The sequence below is a fragment of the Herpailurus yagouaroundi genome, unplaced genomic scaffold (assembly GCF_014898765.1).
Source record: "Herpailurus yagouaroundi ecotype Mexico unplaced genomic scaffold, PumYag 67690, whole genome shotgun sequence".
NCBI classification, from domain to species: domain Eukaryota; kingdom Metazoa; phylum Chordata; class Mammalia; order Carnivora; family Felidae; genus Herpailurus; species Herpailurus yagouaroundi.
This window is the reverse complement of record NW_024420490.1, coordinates 3,656,279-3,674,634: the sequence shown is the minus strand read 5'-3', so window position 1 is coordinate 3,674,634 and position 18,356 is coordinate 3,656,279. Positions and strand designations below refer to the sequence as shown.

Genomic DNA, 18,356 nt, shown 5'->3' with positions numbered 1-18,356 from the left:
CAGTGAGTGTCTTATTCATCCCCTGTGGCCAGCTTTGCCAGTTAGTGGGGTCACTGCCAAGGGCCATTCAGCATCAGTCCTCAAAGGTTGCTAGCACCAAATAAAAGACATGAGTGGGGAAAAGGCAGGCCAGGCTTTGAAGTGGAGGGAAGAAGGAGGCTTTGAACTCCTGCAAACAGCGCAAATACCCTCACCCACAATGGCCCAGAGGTGCGGGGAGAATTCTTCCCTCACCCTCCTGCCTTGCCGTCGCCTGTGGGCTCTGAGGTGTGCGGTAACTGAAGACATGTTGTGTATTTGGTCTCACTCCAACTGACACTTTTCCCTTCTAACTCACGCCAAATGTGGCGAGAACTCGGTAGGGTCCTACTTGACCTTATCCCAGCAAGTTAAACAAAATAAAAAAGATAAAACTTTCTTATGCACGTGCCATGCATGTCCCGCCTTTACTTTTTTCCCTGTTTTTCCCCCTTCTTTAAATTGACTCTTTTTTTTAGTATAGCTCTGTGTTATCATGTGCACAGACTCACATAACCCTCCCACAATCAGGAGTCAGAGCATGTCCATTACTTCAAAAAGGTCCCTTGTGCTGTCCCTTTAGAGTCACAGTCTCCCCCAGCTCTTAGCCCCTGGCAACCAAGAGTCCGTTCTCCTTCGCTATGGTTTTGTCATTTTGAAAGTGTCATATAAATGGAATCCTACCTTTTGAGCCTGGCTTCTTTCACTCAGCATAATGCCTTTGAGATCCATCCAAGTTGTTGTGCGTATCAGCAATTCATTCCTTTTTATTGTGAGTAGTATTCCATTATCTGCTTAGACTCTGAACAGTGAAATGTCTCAGGCATGCAAGAAAATGGGAACCTGAGAATATTCTGTGATGATGTGTACAAACAAGTAATTTTATTCGCTGTTCCACAGCCAGGCTAATGTTTTAAAAAGAAAGAATTCCAACGCTAAAACCTGCAACAAGGAATTTTCTTTATTTCTCATAATATTTGTTGTTAACTGCACTTATTGGCTAATGCTTTCATTAGCTATTGTGCGGCCTATTAAGCTGTCGTCTGTCAGCTGCAAATCTCTTCTTCCATGCTCTGTTATGCTGGGACCCTGCAAATAACCCTTCTTCACCAGCTGCTCCCTGTTAGGTTCTGCCCTAGGAGTGTGAGCTCCTTTCTGCAGTTACTATCTCTGTGTCACCTCAGTTTCCCATGTGCTGTGTCTGCTTTATGGTACCTTCCCTATGCTGAATTCTCTCTGTTAAAACAACTGGTGTGGACTCTTTTTTCCTGGCTGGACCCTGACTGATCAAGTATGTGGTACCGGGCTTTCACCCCTGGCTTACTTAATGTCTAAGGCATCTAAAGTAGTGGGCTAATTCTGGTTCCTTAGTCCATGAGGAAAATAGGAACCGGTGTGATCGTCCGTGGGGTGTCAGCATGATGATAATCTCTGCAACTTATGGCAGAGAACAGGAGAACTAATGTCACAAAAGCAAACTGCTTCTGGTGATTCTCGAACATGGGTATAGAGGGAAAAAGTATTTACTGGTGTCAGTAGCTGTATAGTTCCACGTCCTAGGTGCTGTGCTGATTTGCTCCAAGAAAAATCCTGTATCACAACAACGGCTACAAGTAAAGTCACAAGCTACTTTTAGCCAGTCTCCTAGATCTGTCTACCTTTTGCAAGACCAGACACCTGAATTAAATGGAGAGTGTGATAGGCATCACCACTCCTGTCATCTTAGATTTGAAACTAACTTCAGGCTCCTCTCTCCCTACTATACCAAGAAGGAACCTCTAGAAATTGAGGAAGTTAATCCTATACATGCACAGTCTGGTATCTTTATAAAGCACCGCTCTTTCTGATCATGTTATTTCTGTGCTCAGAACTCTTCAATAATTTCCTATGTCTATGGAATAGAGTTATACTTTTTAGTCTGACATTCAAGGTCCTTCAAGATCTGGTCAATTGAAGCGTTGCAGCCAAACCAAAGTATTTGAATTTATGTATACGCACTTCATCTTCTCCTGCCTGTGTGAGCTTGCTCTCATGGTTTCCTCAGCCTATAATCCTTCTCCTGCCAGCATTCATATCCAAATTCTACCCCATCCTTCAAGGCCTTTTCAGTTCCTTTATCATGAAGTTTAATCCTAACACCCAACCCCATGCTAACACCACACCACAGGTGTTAGGTGTTAACACCTTATACTTGATAATATCCAGGCACTCTGCATGGCAGAGATTATGTCTCATTTTTATATCCATTAATTTTTTCAAAATGAAGGAATAAGTAAGAGGCCGTGATGGGAGAGAGGGCATTCCAAGTGAGGATACTGCTTTGAGAGTGCAGGATATTATCTCAAGAAGCACATGTGGTTTGGTTTGGCTGAGGTCTAAGGCCTGTACAAAGGACTTTCGAGAAATCCGTCTGGAAAGGCAAGTTAGGACCAGATTGTACAGAGGATGGAGAGTTGGGTGAAAGATTTGAACTTATTTCTCTAGGCAGAATGGAGGAATTGAAGGTTTAGGATTAGGGAAGAATTTTTATGTCAAAGATTCTCATACCAACATTAGAATTTTTCTTAATTGGCTTAAAGGAGCAAACTGGGTGAGATAATGGAAAACACTTAAACTGCAGCGAGAGGGATTTAATTTAGGTGGACAGAACCATTTTGAGACAGGTCATAAAACAACAGAATATTTCTGAGAGAAAACTATGAAGATGTTTTGTAAAAGCAGAACACCTGTCTAGGACATTGTGGTATGTGTAATTCTTTTTTTTTTTTTAATGTTTATTTTTGAGAGAGAGAGTGCACGTGAGTAGGGGAGGGGCGGGCGGGGGGACGGAGGATCTGAAGTGGGCACCGTGCTGACAGCAGACAGCCCATTGTGGGGTTTGAACTCATGATCTGTGAGATCATGACCTGAGCTGAAGTTGTACGCTTAACCGACTGAGCCACCCAGGCGCCCCGGTAGGTGTAATTCTTTTATAACAAAGGAATGGCTTGGTCAGCATTTCTCAGTCCCAATCTTGTAAACCAAGAGACTATCAGAAATCTCTAACAAGAACTCATGGAAAAAGGGAAGGAAGGGATAGGCTGGATGAGAGGAGACATAGCTGGGGATGGGAGAGAGAGTGAGACCGTGAGAAGGTCTTTATCCCAGGGTGGGTCAAATACTGTTGAAATGCCCCTCCTACCAGCTCTAGTCTTGAAGCCCTCCCTTGGCTTGGATCTCCACTCCCAGTCTTCTAATTCTTCTGTAAGCCAGTTTAGTTTTTCTCAGAAGCTGCTTTCTCCTAAGACCTATTTTCTTCTTCTTGATAGAAAATGAGAGTGAACATGGTCATTGTTTATATCTGGGCTATGACCAAGGAGGTCTGAGTCCTAGTTTGAGTAAATTCCTTCATTTACATCCCAGCAAAGCTGTTGGAATGTCCCCTATCCTTAAGATGCACCTCCTTGGTAAGAAGAAAAGTATGATTTGACACAATTTTCTGTTAAAATCCCTGGATGCCACAGTGTAATAAGTTAGAAAAGTACTATCATGCTATGAAATGACAAAGAATCCCTGATATTCTTCCCAGGCTAATTGTATGAAGTCTGACAAAGAGTCTAACTGTGAACACGATATGTTGGAAGAGTTAACTGTCAATCCTGTTGATAAGGATTTAGGCCTCAGTGTTCCCCAGGGACCTGATCAGCTTTTGCCATAGGGCTCCATCTCATGTCAAGCTCTGTCATCTGCTACCACAGAGACCATTAGATATTCTACCCCTGGATCACTGATGAAGCTTGGAGAGGGACACTTGGTGAGATTGCTGGAGTCTCTTACCACATTTGAGGAAGGATGATTTCCATGCCTATATGTCTAGACATCAGAATCTAAGCAGGGACTTAGACTCCAAGGGTCCCCATGGACCTGACTGCAAGTTGAATGCAGCAATAGGAGATGTTTCAGCTCAAGTGCCAATGACTCTGATCAGTAGCGGCTGTCTGGCCTACTCAGGAAAGTGCTGTGATCTATTGATAATGCCTGGCTTCAGCTTGCACAGGGGAAGAGCAGACCAATGTCTCAAGTATTGGCACATCTAGGCCTGGACCAAGGGATCTTATTGATAACAACAGATGAGCTGGACATCTCATTCAGCAGAGGACAAGGGTGCACTGCTATGACAGACTGTCTCCACACTCTGAAATGGGAATCTGTGCCCTGAGGGTGCCCTAGGGGCCAGGATGTCATATATCATAGCAGCGTCTAATCATCTTAGATTTGATTCTCTTTGGTCTTCTGAATTTTGCTATGTATGTATGTATGTATGTATGTATGTATGTATGTATGTATTTAATTGAGAGCGAGAGAGAATGAGCCGGGGAGAGGGGCAGAGGGGGGGAGAGAGAGAGAATCTTCTGCCTGGTGCAGGGCTTGATCCAATAACCCTGGGATCATGACCTGAGCCAAAATCAAGAGTTGGGTGCTCTGAGCCACCCAGGCACCCCTGAATTTTGTTATTTAAAGAAATTATGAACTAAGCATGTCCTGGTTGAACTTACTTTCTTGAGAAGCCATATATCTGTCATAGGTACTGGGGCATAAGTCCCAACCCAGTAACTGCGTAATATTTATGGCTGAGTGTATGTGTATATACATACATGTGTATACATATAGATATATATGTTTTTTATTTTGAAATAATCGAATACAGAGAAGTTGCAAAAATTAATAGAGAGGATTCCCATATACTCTTTTTTTTAATTAAAACAATTTTTAAACGTTTATTTTTAAGAGACAGACAGACAGAGCGTGAGCAGGGGAGGGACAGAGAGAGAGGGAGACACAGATTCTGAAGCAGGCTCCGGGCTCCGAGTTGTCAGTACAGAGCCCAACATGGGGCTTGTATTCACAAACTGTGAGATCATGACCTGAGCCGAATTCAGATGCTTAACTGATTGGGACACCCTGGCACCCCTTCCATATGTTCTTTATGCAGCTTTTCCTAATGTTACAATCTTACATAACCATACTACATGTATTGAAAGCAGGAAATTAACATTGGTAAATATTATTTACTAATCTCTTTATTTGGCTTTTTCCAGTTTTCCCACTACTGTCCTTTTTCTGGTCCAAGATCCCATATTGCATTTAGTTGTCAGATCTCCTTAGTGTCCTTCAGTTTGTGGTAATCCCTTAATCTTTGTCTTTCATGATCTTGACACCTTCAGAGAGTACTGGCCAACTATTTTCTAGAATGTTCCTCAATTTAGGATTGTCTGACATTTTCTTCTGATTAGATTGTAGTTACACATTTTTGTCAAGAATCCCACAGAAGTGCCATCTCACTGTATTATATCAGGAGGTTCATATATAGCTGTACCCTTTTACTGGTGATGTTAATTTTGATCATTTGGTTAAGATGGTGTCTGTCAGCTTTCTGCAGCTAAAGTTACTGTTTTCTGTTTGTAATCAACAAATATATTGTGGGGAGAAACTTTGAGACTATGCACACATCCTATTTCTCAACATAATGTCACCCAACTAATTTTAGCATTCATCAGTGATTTTCCCCTGTAAAATTGTTACTTTCATATTTGGCTAATGGTGATTTTTAAAATTTATCTCAATACTTCTACATTTATTAATTAGAATTCTTCGGTAAGGAAGAGATACCTCACTCCCATGTATGTATGTATATATTTATCCCAATTTACTTATGTCAGTATAGACTCATGGCTTTTTCATTTTATTCTGTATTATAATCCATTACTATCATTATTTTAGTGCTCCAGGTGTCCCATAGTTAGACATTGGGAGCTCCTTCAAGTTGGCTTCTGTGCCCTTTTGACAGGCCTCCTATTAATTTTTTGAGGACTCTCTTTCCAACATCTCAAGATAGTCTAGACTCATATATTTCCCCTGGCCCAGCCCTAGAATAAATAATTTTTCCAAGGATCCCTGGCTTATTTTTCTTTTTTAGAGAATGGTATTTACAAAGAAGAACTGGGCAGTAGATGTGCTCAATGTTGCCAGAGTATCATTGCTTCTAAGGCTGTCTCAGATGAGAGAGTTAAGAAATATGTTTGTATACTCCTACATGCACATATACACATACTTATTTTATGCCTATCCATCTGCTTATACATGTCTATATCTGTTTGAAAACATATGTATGACTTTATACTGATATTTTAGATGTAATCCAATACCAAAGGATCCATTCTAGACTTCCCCTTTCCTATTTGTAACTCCTTTCCCTAACAGTGACCAACTGATTATCATTATCCACAACATATTTGCTCAGTCCTATTATCCACATAGTTTCAGAATTTTCTAGTTCATTCTCTTGTGAAGAACAAATTTACCAACTAGAGTACAATATTTGTGTTCAGTTCCTCTTGTCTTTATCTTTACGCTGTTGCTTCAGGTGCGGCTGCTCCTAGAGAAACTCCCATATGGGAATGGGGCCTCAGGCCTCCACGTTACTGTGAAGGAAAGAACTAGAGGAGATCAAGTAAACCAGCTTTTCCCACAGTCAGACCACCCACCTCTATAGCGGGCTCACCAGCCTGGACAAAGGCGAAAATGGGGCCCTGGAAATTTTCCCAGCTGACTCCAGAACTTGTCATCCACCCACCAGGGGACTGGCTCACTGGTGCCTTCTTTTCAGAGGGGGAAGACCAGGTCAACTTCCACTGATTCATAAAAACTTTGGCTCATTTCCAATCCACTGAATATAGTGCAAGGAGCGAAGGTAAGAATGAACCAGAACCACAGAACAGCTGAAGCAACGTATTATACTTTGCTTTTCAGCTCTATGATTTGGATAAAGATGACAAGATCACCTGCAATAAGCTGTCCCAGGTGCTATGCATGATGGTTGGAATGGTTATCTCACATGAGCAACTGAGCAGCATCACAGGACCATCCAGGAGGCTGGTCAGGGTGCAGATGGTGCCACATCTTTCGCAAAATTTGTTAAGGTTTTGCAGAAGGTGAACATGTAACAGAAAGTGAGCATCCGATTTCTTGACTAAAAGGCTGAGACCAAACTGTTCCTTGCCTTCTAGTATTTAAATACTGGAACTCGAGAGTCCTCCTATCTCCCAGCCCCACCTCTCCCCTATCATCTCTTTTCTCCCAAGATGCCACAGCTGTTGTGTGACAACCCCACGTGTGTTCTGTTAACACAAACCTGCTTTTGGTGTAAATAGGGCATTACAAAACGGCCCACCCACCCTGTTTCTCTTCAGTATCCATTCACCTGTTCCCCATTTATAAATATCATCTCCCCCCAGTTAAGCAGCCAAATGCCACAGGCCCCTCCTGTCTGAGAAAGTGAGAGAGGGACTCATGCCAAGAACTGGCCAAGCAAGCTTTCACTGGATGTAGCCTTCCCTTCACCTGGGTTTCAGCATGCTCCTGCAACCTTTTCCATATGTCCTTTGCTTCCTGCTTCTCTGTCACCCAACATGCCATTCACTTGATCTTTCAGTCTTCCTGCTTTTTATTATGCTTCCAAGTTCCCTCTGTTTTACCTGGCACCGCAAGTCATGCCTGTTAAATGTAGATCTAACTTGACAAGGTGGTTCCGTGGTCTGGCGGCTTTATCTGCCTTTGCTCGCAAATGAGCCTCTGGGATGTTGTATCCTCAGGAGCTTTTTGGGAATCAGCACTTCTCTCAGAAAATTTGACCATCTCATGATCCTCTGCACTCTGCTCCGTCATCAAAGGGCTGCTGGATGGAGATGTTCTTCTTAAAAGGTGAAAGATGTCGAGCCCAATCTTCTAGGTGGCTTGCCCAGGTCACTGAATGGCCTCTGATTCTTCACACAGAGAGTACCTATATGTGGCTACTCTTGTTCTTCAGAAAATAGCCATATGCCTGCAGGTTTGCTCAGCTTTGGGCCACTGTCGCCACCAGAATGGCTGCTCTCACAATATGCTTGGGGACCTTCTCATGGCTTTTTAGAAAGGAGGCAGGGCACCCTAAAAGCCTCCTTTATTCCCACCTGTGCTGCATGGTTTATGCCTCAGTGTTGCATGCCCTGAGATGTTTTTCACTTCACATTTCCAAGTAGAAGGGTTAGAGTTACAGAGGTGCCTAATTTATCTGTCCAAGAGATTTAAAGATCATTCTAGTGTCCTAAAGGTTTTTGCACTTGGCAAATGATCATGCTGGAAGCCGTAGTCCACTCCCAGTGGAAGTCCAAAGCATTGACTATATTGTGACATTAGCTGCCTGGTTATGTTGATTACCTCCCTCCCTGTGTAGACCACTGTTAATCCCCTAGAAACGTGGGATCTGACATTGGTGGCATGATATGGTGTGGCATTTTAGACATTTCTGCAAGCCACAGCAGCTTATTTGCCCAAGTCAGCTGAGTTTAGGCCTCACTGAATTAGGCAGTTGCCATCCTAATGTCCAAGTCTGTTCCTTTATGTATCTGCCTGTGGCTAACTTTCTATGACTCCTAGCTTGCTTGTTTGCTTTCTTGCTTTGGAAGGAAGATGTGCACACAGTTCCTTAGGAAGGGAATGGCTGTAGAACATCACTGCAAAGGAAGGAGAGAGGACTGGGGAACAGAGGAGCAGCCGGGTGGGATGGCTCAAGTATAAATAAATGAGGAATTCCGTAAGAAGTAATCATTTTGGCTTTGTGATCATGTGATGTAATATAGGAATCGTACAAAAGGGAAGAGCTGTCTGATACTCATCTATTCAGTATCTCAGAAGGTCTTTGACTTGAATGTTTAAAGTTCCTAAGTTAATGGCTTTTCTCTCTTTTGGTGTTTGAACTGTTTGAATCCATGGTTATGCCTTATTATCCTATTTAAAATTATATCAATCCATCAATAAATATTTGTGGTTAAAATGAAACAAAGCAAAAATACTTCTTTCCAAAGTTACTTAGGTTTAGCTACTTTCTTCCCCACCTCCTTCAGTGTGATATTCATTGGAAATATAGTTAGGTTTATTTGTTACTCTTTGTTTTCCATTTTGGGTTCTGCTCACATTCTGGTTGATTTTATTTATTGGGCGGGCTGGTACATAAAACATTACCTGGGTTCCAAGAGTTAGACCTACCCAAAAATCTACTCAGAAGTGGCACTCTCCCTAGACTCGACTGCCTCCTTCCCGCCCCCCATTCTTTCTAGCCTGTTTCTGCTTACTGTTGGTAAACCAATCTCATGAGTTTCTGATTTGTCCTTCCTGTGTAGTTAGTTTCGCAGTAATGCTTGTTGTGAAAAAGTGAGTTTGCTCCAACATGATTGATATATCTTGGAGAACGGTCTGAGCTTCATGCGAATTTTGTGTTTGCTTATGGACAGTTTCATGCATGAGAAATTCTAGGTCAACCAGAAACTGCACCCAGCTGACCTGAGCTGGGTAAGAATACATAAAATGCACATACCTCAGACATCTCTGAGTTTCCCTGCTTTACCCCGTGTGTTAGAAGCCACACTTATCCATGCCTGGGGCTACAGCCTTCTGCCCCTTTTGCACCAGCGCACAGAGCTACAGCCCTCCCAATGTTCATTCCATAAGCAGACTTCAGGGCTTTTTCTAGGTAAAGTGACACGTTTATCATATTATAGTTCTTAAGTATTTAACCTGTAAAATTGTGCTACTGCTTTTTCTTATTAGGTTCCTAACTTTTTGTGTATGTGTATCATAGAGGAAGTTGAGTGTTGTGCCCTATGTGCCCCATAAACTGGTTTTTATCATGCAATTTTGTATAGTGGGGAAGTTTTTAGGGATGAGTATATGGTGTTATAGCAGAATTGACTATTTCTTTTACACAAGTAAGTGGATACCTGTATATTTTCTTACATACTCTTCTTTCTAACATGAAGGGTAGCATACTGTAGCCACTTTTTTGGGGCTTTGGCTTTTTTTTTTTTTTTAAAGATACTTAACTTTAGTTTTTAATTATTTATTTGCATATAGTTGACACAAAATGTTACATTGGTTTTGGGCATACAATTTAGTGATTTGATCAGTATATTCATTATGCTGTGTTCACTACAAGTGTAGCTACTATCTGTCATATTGTTATGCTGCCATTGCAACATTATTGACTGTATTCCTTAGGCTGTCCCTTTGATTCCAATGACTTATTCATTCCATAACTGGAAGCCTGTTTTTTTCCTCGCCTCTTCACCCATTTTGCCCAACCCCCCACAGCCCTCCCCTCTGGCAACCATCAGTTTGTTCTCTGTATTTATAGATCTGATTCTGCTTTTTGTTTCTTTCTTCATTTATTGACTTTTTTTTTAAGATTCCACTTATGGTATTTGTCTTTCCTTGTCTTATTACACTTAGCATAAGTGTAGGTCCTGTAGGTCCATGTCTCAAATGGCATGATGTCATCCTTTTTTGTGGCTGTGTAATATTCCATACAGATGTGTCCTTTTTAAAAAATATGCATGCTCTTATTTTTTAAGTTTATTTTTAAATTTATTTTAATTCCAGTATAATTAACATACAGTGTTGTATTAGTTTCAGGTGTACATTACTCACTGCTCATCGTAAGGATACTCTTTAATCCCCATCACTTGTTTTACCCATCCCCACCCACCTCCCCTCTGGTAACCATCAGTTCCCTATAGTGAAGAGTCTATTTTTTGGTTTGTCTCTTTTTTTTCTTTGTTTCATTTCTTAAATTCTACATATGAGTGAAATCATATGGTATTTGTCTTTCTCTCATTTATTTCATTTGACATTATACCCTCTCAGTCTGTCTATGTTGTTGCAAATGGCAATTTCACTCTTTTTTATGGCTGAGTAATACACACACACACACACACACACACACACACACACACACACACACCATCTCTATCCATTCATCTGTCGATGCACAATTGGTTGCTTACATAATTTGGTATCGTATGTAATGCTGCAGTAAACATAGGGTGCATGTATCTCTTCATATTAGTGTTTTCATATTATTTGGGTAAATATCCAGTAGTGGCATTACTGCATTATATGGTAATTCTATTTTAATGTTTTGAGGAACCTCCATACTTTTTTCCACAGTGGCTGCATCAGTTTGTATTCCCAACAGTGCATGAGGGTTCCTTTTTCTCCACTTGTTTTTTGTGCTTTAAGACATTCTGAAAGGTATGATATGATATCACATTGTGGTTTTTTGATTTGAATTTCCCTGATGATTAGTGATGTTGCACATCTTTTCCTGTGCCAGCCATCTGTATGTCTTCTTTGGAGAAATGTTTGTTCATGTCTTCTGCCCATTTTTAATTGGATTATTTGTTTTTTGGTATTGAACTGTGTAAGTTCTTTATGTATTTTGGATACTAGCCCTTTATTGGATATGCCATTTACAAATATGTTCAGTAGATTGTCTTTTAGTTTTGATGATTGTTTCTTTTGCTGTGCAGAAGATTTTTATTTTTATAATCCCAATAGTTTATTTTTCCTTTGTTTCCCTTTCCTCAAGAGACAAATCTAGGAAAATGTTGCTATGGCCAGTGTCAGAGAAGTTACTGCTTGTGCTGTCTTCTAGGATTTTTATGGTTATGGTTCTAAGTCTCATATTTAGGTCCTTAATCCATTTCAGTTTATTTTTGTGTATGGTCCAGTTTCATCTTTTTGCATATAGCTGTCCAGTTTTCCTAACACCATTTGTTGAAGAGACTTTTTCCAATTGCATTTTCTTTCCTATTTTGTTGGAAGATTAATTGACCATATAATTGTGGGTTTATTGCTGGGCTCTCTGTTCTGTTCTGTTGATCCATGTGTCTTTTTTTTTTTTTTTTTTTTTTTTGCCAGTACCATGCTCTTTTGATTACTATAGCGTTGCAGCATATCTTGAAATCTGGGATTGTGATACCTCTGGTTCTGTTCTTTTCAGGATTGCTTTTGACTATTTGGGGTCTTTTGTGGTTCCATACACATTTTAGGATTGTTTGTTCTAGCTTTGTGAAAAAATGCTGTTGGTAGTTTGATAGGGATTTGTATTAAATCTGTAGAGTGCTTTGAGTAGTATAGACATTTTAATAATGTTTGTTCTTCCAGTCCATGGAAATGGAATATCTTTCCATTTGTGTCATCTTTAATTTCTTACATTAATGCTTTATAGTTTTCAGAGTAGAGCTCTTTCACCTCCTTAGTTAACTTTATTCCTAGGTATTTTATTATTTTTTGTGTCATTGTAAATGGGATTGTTTTCTTAATTTTTTAAATTTAATATAATTTAATTTTTAAATTTACATCCAAGTGAGTTCTTAATTTCTATTTCTCTTACTTTCTTATCAGTGTATAGAAATGCAATGGATTTCTGTATATTGATTTTGCATCCTGAAACCTTACTGAATTCACTCATCAGTTCTAGTAGTTTTTTTGATGGAGTCTTTAGGCTTTTCTGTATGTAGTATCATGTCATCTGTAAATAGTGCAAGTTTCACTTCTTTCTTACCAGTTTGGATCCCTTTTATTTCTTTTTGTTGCCTGATTGCTATGGCTAGGACTTCCAGTACTGTGTTGAATAATAGTGGCGGAGAGTGGACATTCTTGTCTTGTTCTTGACCTTAGGGGAAAAGCTCTAAATTTTCCCCATTGCATATGATGTTAGCTGTGGGTTTTTCATATATAGCCTTTATTATATTGAAGTATTTCCTCTAAACCTATTTTGTTGAATGAATGAATATTGTAGTTTGTCAGATGCTTTTTCTGCATTTATTCAAATGATCATAAGGTTTTTTTTCCTTTTTGATGTGTCATATTGATTTTGTGAATATTGAGCTATCTATGCATCCCTAGAATAAATCCCACTTGATCATGGTGAATGATTTTTTAATGTATTGTTGGATTCAGTTTCCTATTTTTTTTGTCAGGTATTGTTGCATCTATGTTCATCGGAGATGTTGGCCTATAGTTCTCTTTTTTTGTGGTTTCTTTATCTGGTTTTGGTATCAGGGTAATGCTGGCCTCATAGAATGAATTAGGAAACGTTCCTTCCTCTTCTATTTTTTGGAATAGTTTGAGGAGTATAAGTATTAACTTTTTTAAATATAGGGTAGAATTTACCTATGAAGCCATCTGATGCCGGACCTTGGTTTGTTCAGATTTTTTTTTTTATTATGGATTCAATTTCATTGCTGGTGATCAGTCTGTTCAAACTTTCTGTTTCTTCCTGATTCAGTTTTGGTAGGTTATATGTTTCTAGGAATTTATCTATTACTTACAGGTTGTCCAGTTTGTTGTCATATACTTTTTCATAATATTCTCTTATAATCCTTTGTATTTCTGTGGTGTTGGTTGTTATTTCCTCCTTTTCATTTCTGATTTTGTTTGAGTCCTCTGTTTCTCTCTCTCTCACTCTTTTTTTTTCTTTTTGATGAGTGACTAAACGTTTATTAATTTTGTTTATCTTTTCAAAGAACTAGCTCCTGGTTTCATCAATCTGCCCTATTGTTCTTTTAGTTTCTATTTATTTTTGCTCTGGTCTTTATTATTTCCTTCCTTCTCCTGGTTTTGGGTTTAGTTTGTTCTTTTTCTAGCTCTTTTAGGTGTAAGTTTAGGTTGTTAATTTGAGATTTTTCTTCTGTATGTAGGCCTGAATTGCTATACATTTCCCTCTTAGAACAGCTTTTTCTGCATCCCGTAGATTTTGGACTGTTGTGTTTTCATTTTCATTTGTCTCCATGTACTTTTTGAGTTCCTCTTTGACTTGTAGTTGACCCAATCATTGGTTAGTAGCATGTTATTTAACCTCCATGTATTTGTGCTAGTTCCAGATTTTTTCTTTTGGTTGATTTCTAGTTTCATAGTGCTGTGGTTGGAAAAGATGCATGGTATGACTTCAATCTTTTTGAATTTGTTGACACTTGTTATGTGGCCTAATATATGCTCTATTCTGGATACTACTTATCTCCATTTTATCTAGCTCTCTTGCTGTGATTTTGTCCTGTTCTTTCATTCAGGACATTTTCCTGGGTCTTCCCATTTTGTCTGACTCTCTGTGTTTGTTTCTCTGTGTTAGGAAAGTCAGCTATGTCTCCTGCTTTTGAAAGTAGTGTCCTTATGATGCAGAGGTTCTGTAGTGCCCTGCAGTGCAAAATCCCCTGTTCACCAGAACCTGGCACTTCAGGGGTATCTCCTATGTGTGTTGTATGTGCCGTACTGTTGTGGCTGAGCAGGGTTTGGTTCCTGTGTTGTTAGTGGGCCAGTCTGGGGCCACTTCGGGTTTTAGTTAAGTTAGATCAGGCTTTTGTCAGGGCTGCAGGAGCACCAAACTGTGGGGCATTTTCCCAATGTTGCACCCTGAGAAGCTTTCATTAGTGGGTGGGGCTTGTAGTGAGATGCATTGTCTGTCCCCAGCCCGCTGCTGGGGCTGCAGTCAGACTGGTGTGTGTGGTTATCTTCCCCAGGAGTCACTTTGGAGTGGTGCTGGCCCTCCTCTGGGCTGCATGCACACACCCAGGCTTTGGCACTGCCTTGGATGTGCTCCAGCCAAGGGTATATTGGAGGGGGCAGGTCCGTAGGAGAATGCAGGGGCTGGGCATGTAGTGCCAACAGGATTTGAGCCAGTGCTGTGGGTGGGGAGCTGCAGGTGCCCTGGAAAACTTCTGTGGAATCCTGCTGGGTTGGAGGGGCCAGATCCACAAAAGAGTGCAGGGGGTGGGTGGCAAGCTGTTAGCAAGCTGGGTGGAGAGTGCTGCATGCTGTGGTTCCTGCAGGTACCTGTGTGTCCAAGCCAGGGATGGGGGATTGGGGAGGGAAATGGGGCCTACCAGCTCTTTTGTTCTTGGACAAGTCTCCCAAAGTTCCTTGCCCCTCCAGTACCTGCTCTGAAATGACCAAATACATCTCCTTTCAGAATACCGCACGTGGTTTTCATACTGTTCCTTCTATGTTGTATCTCTGTGGGGCTGTTCTTTATACTGTCTCTTTGAGGGCTGGGACTCAGTTTCCTATTGGTTCCCAGCTCCTGCAGAGCTGAGCCTGCTGATTTTTAAAGTCTTACTGATCATAAAAATGTGTGAAGCCAGGATCCTCTAGCCTTCAAAGCCAAATGTTATGGGGATTCTTTTTTACAGTGCGGTCCCTGTGGGTGGGGTGCCCCGTGCAGGGTCCTCTTCTCTCCCCTCTTGGGCTTGCAGGTCCCTCCTGTGGACAGTCCTGCCAGTCTGTTTGGCTCCCCACCAAGTCTCAGCCCTTCTTCTTCTCTTTGATATGGCCTCTTTTCTACATTTAGCTGTGATAGTCTGTTCTGCCAGTCTTCTAGTTGTTTTCTGGATTATTTACACTGATGCGGGTGTTTTCTAGTTGTGTCCGTGGGACAGACGAGCCCAGGATCCTCCTCCTCCACCATCTTTCCTGAAGTCTAGATGGGTCCTTTTTATTTTTTCATCCATTCTGCTACCCTGCCTCTCTCGATTGCAGCAGTTAGGCCATTTAGATTTAAAGTAATTAGTGATAGGTATGTACTTATTGCCATTTTTAAATTTGTTTCCTGTGTTTCTTTTTTTAGTTCTTCATTGTTCCTTCTTCTCTTGATCTCTTTTTTAAGATTTTACTTTTTATTTTTTTTAATGTTTGTTTATTTTTGCGACAGAGCACAAGCAGGGGAGGGACAGAGAGAGGGGGGACAGAGGATCTGAAGTGGGCTGTGCAGTGAGCCCAACGTGAGGCTGGAACTCATGAACTGCGAGATCATGACCTGAGCCAAAGTCTGACGCTCAACTGACTGAGCCACCCAGGGGCCCCAAGATTTTATTTTTAAGTAATCTCTACACCCAATGTAGGGCTCAAACCAACAACCCTGAGATCAAGAGTCGAATGCCCCACTGACTGAACAAGCCATGCATCCCTTGTTCTCCTTTTTTGTGTTTGATGAGTTTCTACAGTGTTGTGTTTGGCTTTCTTTTTATTTTTTATATATCATCAGTTTTGGGTTTGTGGTTATGAGGTTTGGTCATTTCAGTTCAAATACATTCTAAAAAAAGAGGAAAAGAAAAAAAACTTTTTTTTCCATTCTTTTCCCTTTTTTACTCCCTTCTCCACACTTAATGTATATATTGTCACATTTTACCTCTTTTTATTCATAATTTTTTATGTCTAATTATAGCCATTTCTTTCCCACTCGAAGTCTCTTTAACATTGCTTGTGAAAGTGGTTTAGTGGTGATAAACTCCTTTATCGTTCATTTGTCTGGGAAACTTTATCTCTCCTTCAAATCTAAATGACAACCTTGCCAGTAAAGTATTCTTGGTTGCAGGTTTTTTCCTAAGCACTTTAAAATATCATGCACTCCCTTCTGGCCTGCAAAGTATCTGCTGAGAAATGAGCTGATAGCCTATAGGCTTTTCCCTTGTAGGTAACTTTTTGTTTCTCTTGCTGCTTTAAGATTCTCTCTTTAACGTTTACATTTTAAATATTGTGTGCCCGTGGTGTGGACCTCCTTGGGTTCATCTTATTTGGAATTCTGTGTCCTTTGGATTTGGATGTCTGTTTCCTTCCCTAGGTCAGGAAAGTTTTCAGTTATGATTTCTTTGAGTACGTTTTCTACACCTTTCTCTCTCTTTTCTTCTAGGTCCCTTATGATGTGAATGTTTGTTCTCTTGATGTTGTCCAAGAGATTTCTTAATCTATCCTCATTTTTAAAAATTCTTTTCTCTTTTTGCTGTTCAGTTTGTGTGCTTTCCATCGCCCTGTCTTCCAGATTGCTGATATGTTCTTCTGCATCTGCTGATCTGCTGTCCACTCTCTCTAGTGTGGTTTTTATTTCAGTTACTGTATTCTGCAACTCTGGTTTTTGAAAATATTTTCTATTCCTTTATTGAAGGACTTACTGAATTCTTCCCTTCTTTTCTCCAGCCCAGTATCTTTATGATCATTATTTTAAATTGTTTATCAGGCATATTGCTTATCTCTTTCATTTAGTTCTTTTTCTGAGGTTTTTTTCTTGTTCTTTCTTTTGGAACATATTCCTCTCTCTCCCCATTTTGCTTGACTTTTGGTGTTTCTATGGATTAGGCAGAAAGGCTAGTTCTCCTAAACTTGAAGGAGTGGTCTTGTATATGTTGTCCCCTCTGTAGACTGTGTGTGTGCTTGGTTACTTTTGCTGGCTGGCTGGAGCTGTGGCTGCATATGTTAGTTACTCTTTTAAACCATGGCTTTTTATAGAAAGAAGAAAAAATAATAAAATTAAAAATTTTAAAGAACTAAGAGGAAAAGAAAAAAAACCAAAAAGAACAAAAATAAAAACCAAACAAGACAAATTAAAAAAAATAAAATAATTTTTTAATTAAAAACAAAAATGTGGCTTAATTTCTGTGCTCCAGCACACAAGGTGGTTGTGTAGCCCTGGGTTAGCTGAGGTCACAAGCTCACTGTGAGCCAAGCCCTGTTCTGGTCTGGGCTTTTAAAAAAGGTAGAGTGGGAGAGAGCATCCCAGCTGTTCTCTGACCCTTTGAAACCATGACTTTTTTTCTGTGTCCCATTGTGACCAGGGTTGGTGTGGTCTTACATACCCTGGGCTTGCTGAGGTCAAAAGCTCCTGGTGATAACCATACATGCCAGTTACAGCATCCAGACCTACCAGGTATGCCATTCCTGTCTGGGCTTTTAAGGTAGTGGGGGAGAGAGTGCACCCGCAGCTACTTAGCCCTTTTAAACCTGGCTGTTTTTCTGTCCTTCAGTGCAACTGAGGCTGGTGTGGGCTTGCACACCCTGGGCTCACTGAAGCTGCAAGCCCACTGTGAGGACCAGACCAACCTGTTCCCGTGTCTGGACCCTGCTCCATTCTAGGCTTTTAAGGTGGTATGGAAACATCAACTGTGCATTCTCCAGTCCCTCTGACCTGGAGAACATTCCCACAGCTCCTGCACTGCTTAGCAGAGTTCTAGTGTTGTGTCTTTTATATGCTAGTTGCTCTTTAAAGCTGTGGCTGTTTTTTTTCTTTGCCCAAGGACAGAGGGATCTGTTCTTGGTTCCTCAGTACTGTCCCTCCCCACTGCTGTTCCCAGCGTGGGTACAGGGGTTCCCTTTGTTACTGTGACTCTTCTCTCTCTTGCTGTTCTCTCCATCTTTGGTTGTTCAGAAGCTGTCCAGTCAGCTCTCACTTCTTCTTCAGGAGGAATTGTTCTATTAATAGGTGCAAATCGGTGTGTGTTCCATGGAGGAGGTTAGTTCAGGGCCTTCCTACATTGGTCATCTTGTGCCTGGAGCCTTGGGCTTTGCCTTTTTCACTTAAGAATATGTCCAAGGGGCGCCTGGGTGGCACAGTCGGTTAAGCGTCCGACTTCAGCCAGGTCAAGATCTCACGGTCCGTGAGTTCGAGCCCCGCGTCGGGCTCTGGGCTGATGGCTCGGAGCCTGGAGCCTGTTTCCGTT

At 40.9% G+C, this 18,356-nt stretch overlaps 1 protein-coding gene and 1 pseudogene across 1 annotated transcript in view; one reads left to right on the top strand and one right to left on the bottom strand.

Annotated features, from left to right (window-relative positions):
• Positions 1 to 7,466, top strand: part of LOC121025611 (calcineurin B homologous protein 1-like) — a 31,367-nt pseudogene extending 23,901 nt beyond the window's left edge.
• Positions 1 to 18,356, bottom strand: part of NHS (NHS actin remodeling regulator) — a 103,725-nt gene that overhangs the window by 22,260 nt on the left and 63,109 nt on the right. The window lies entirely within an intron of this gene.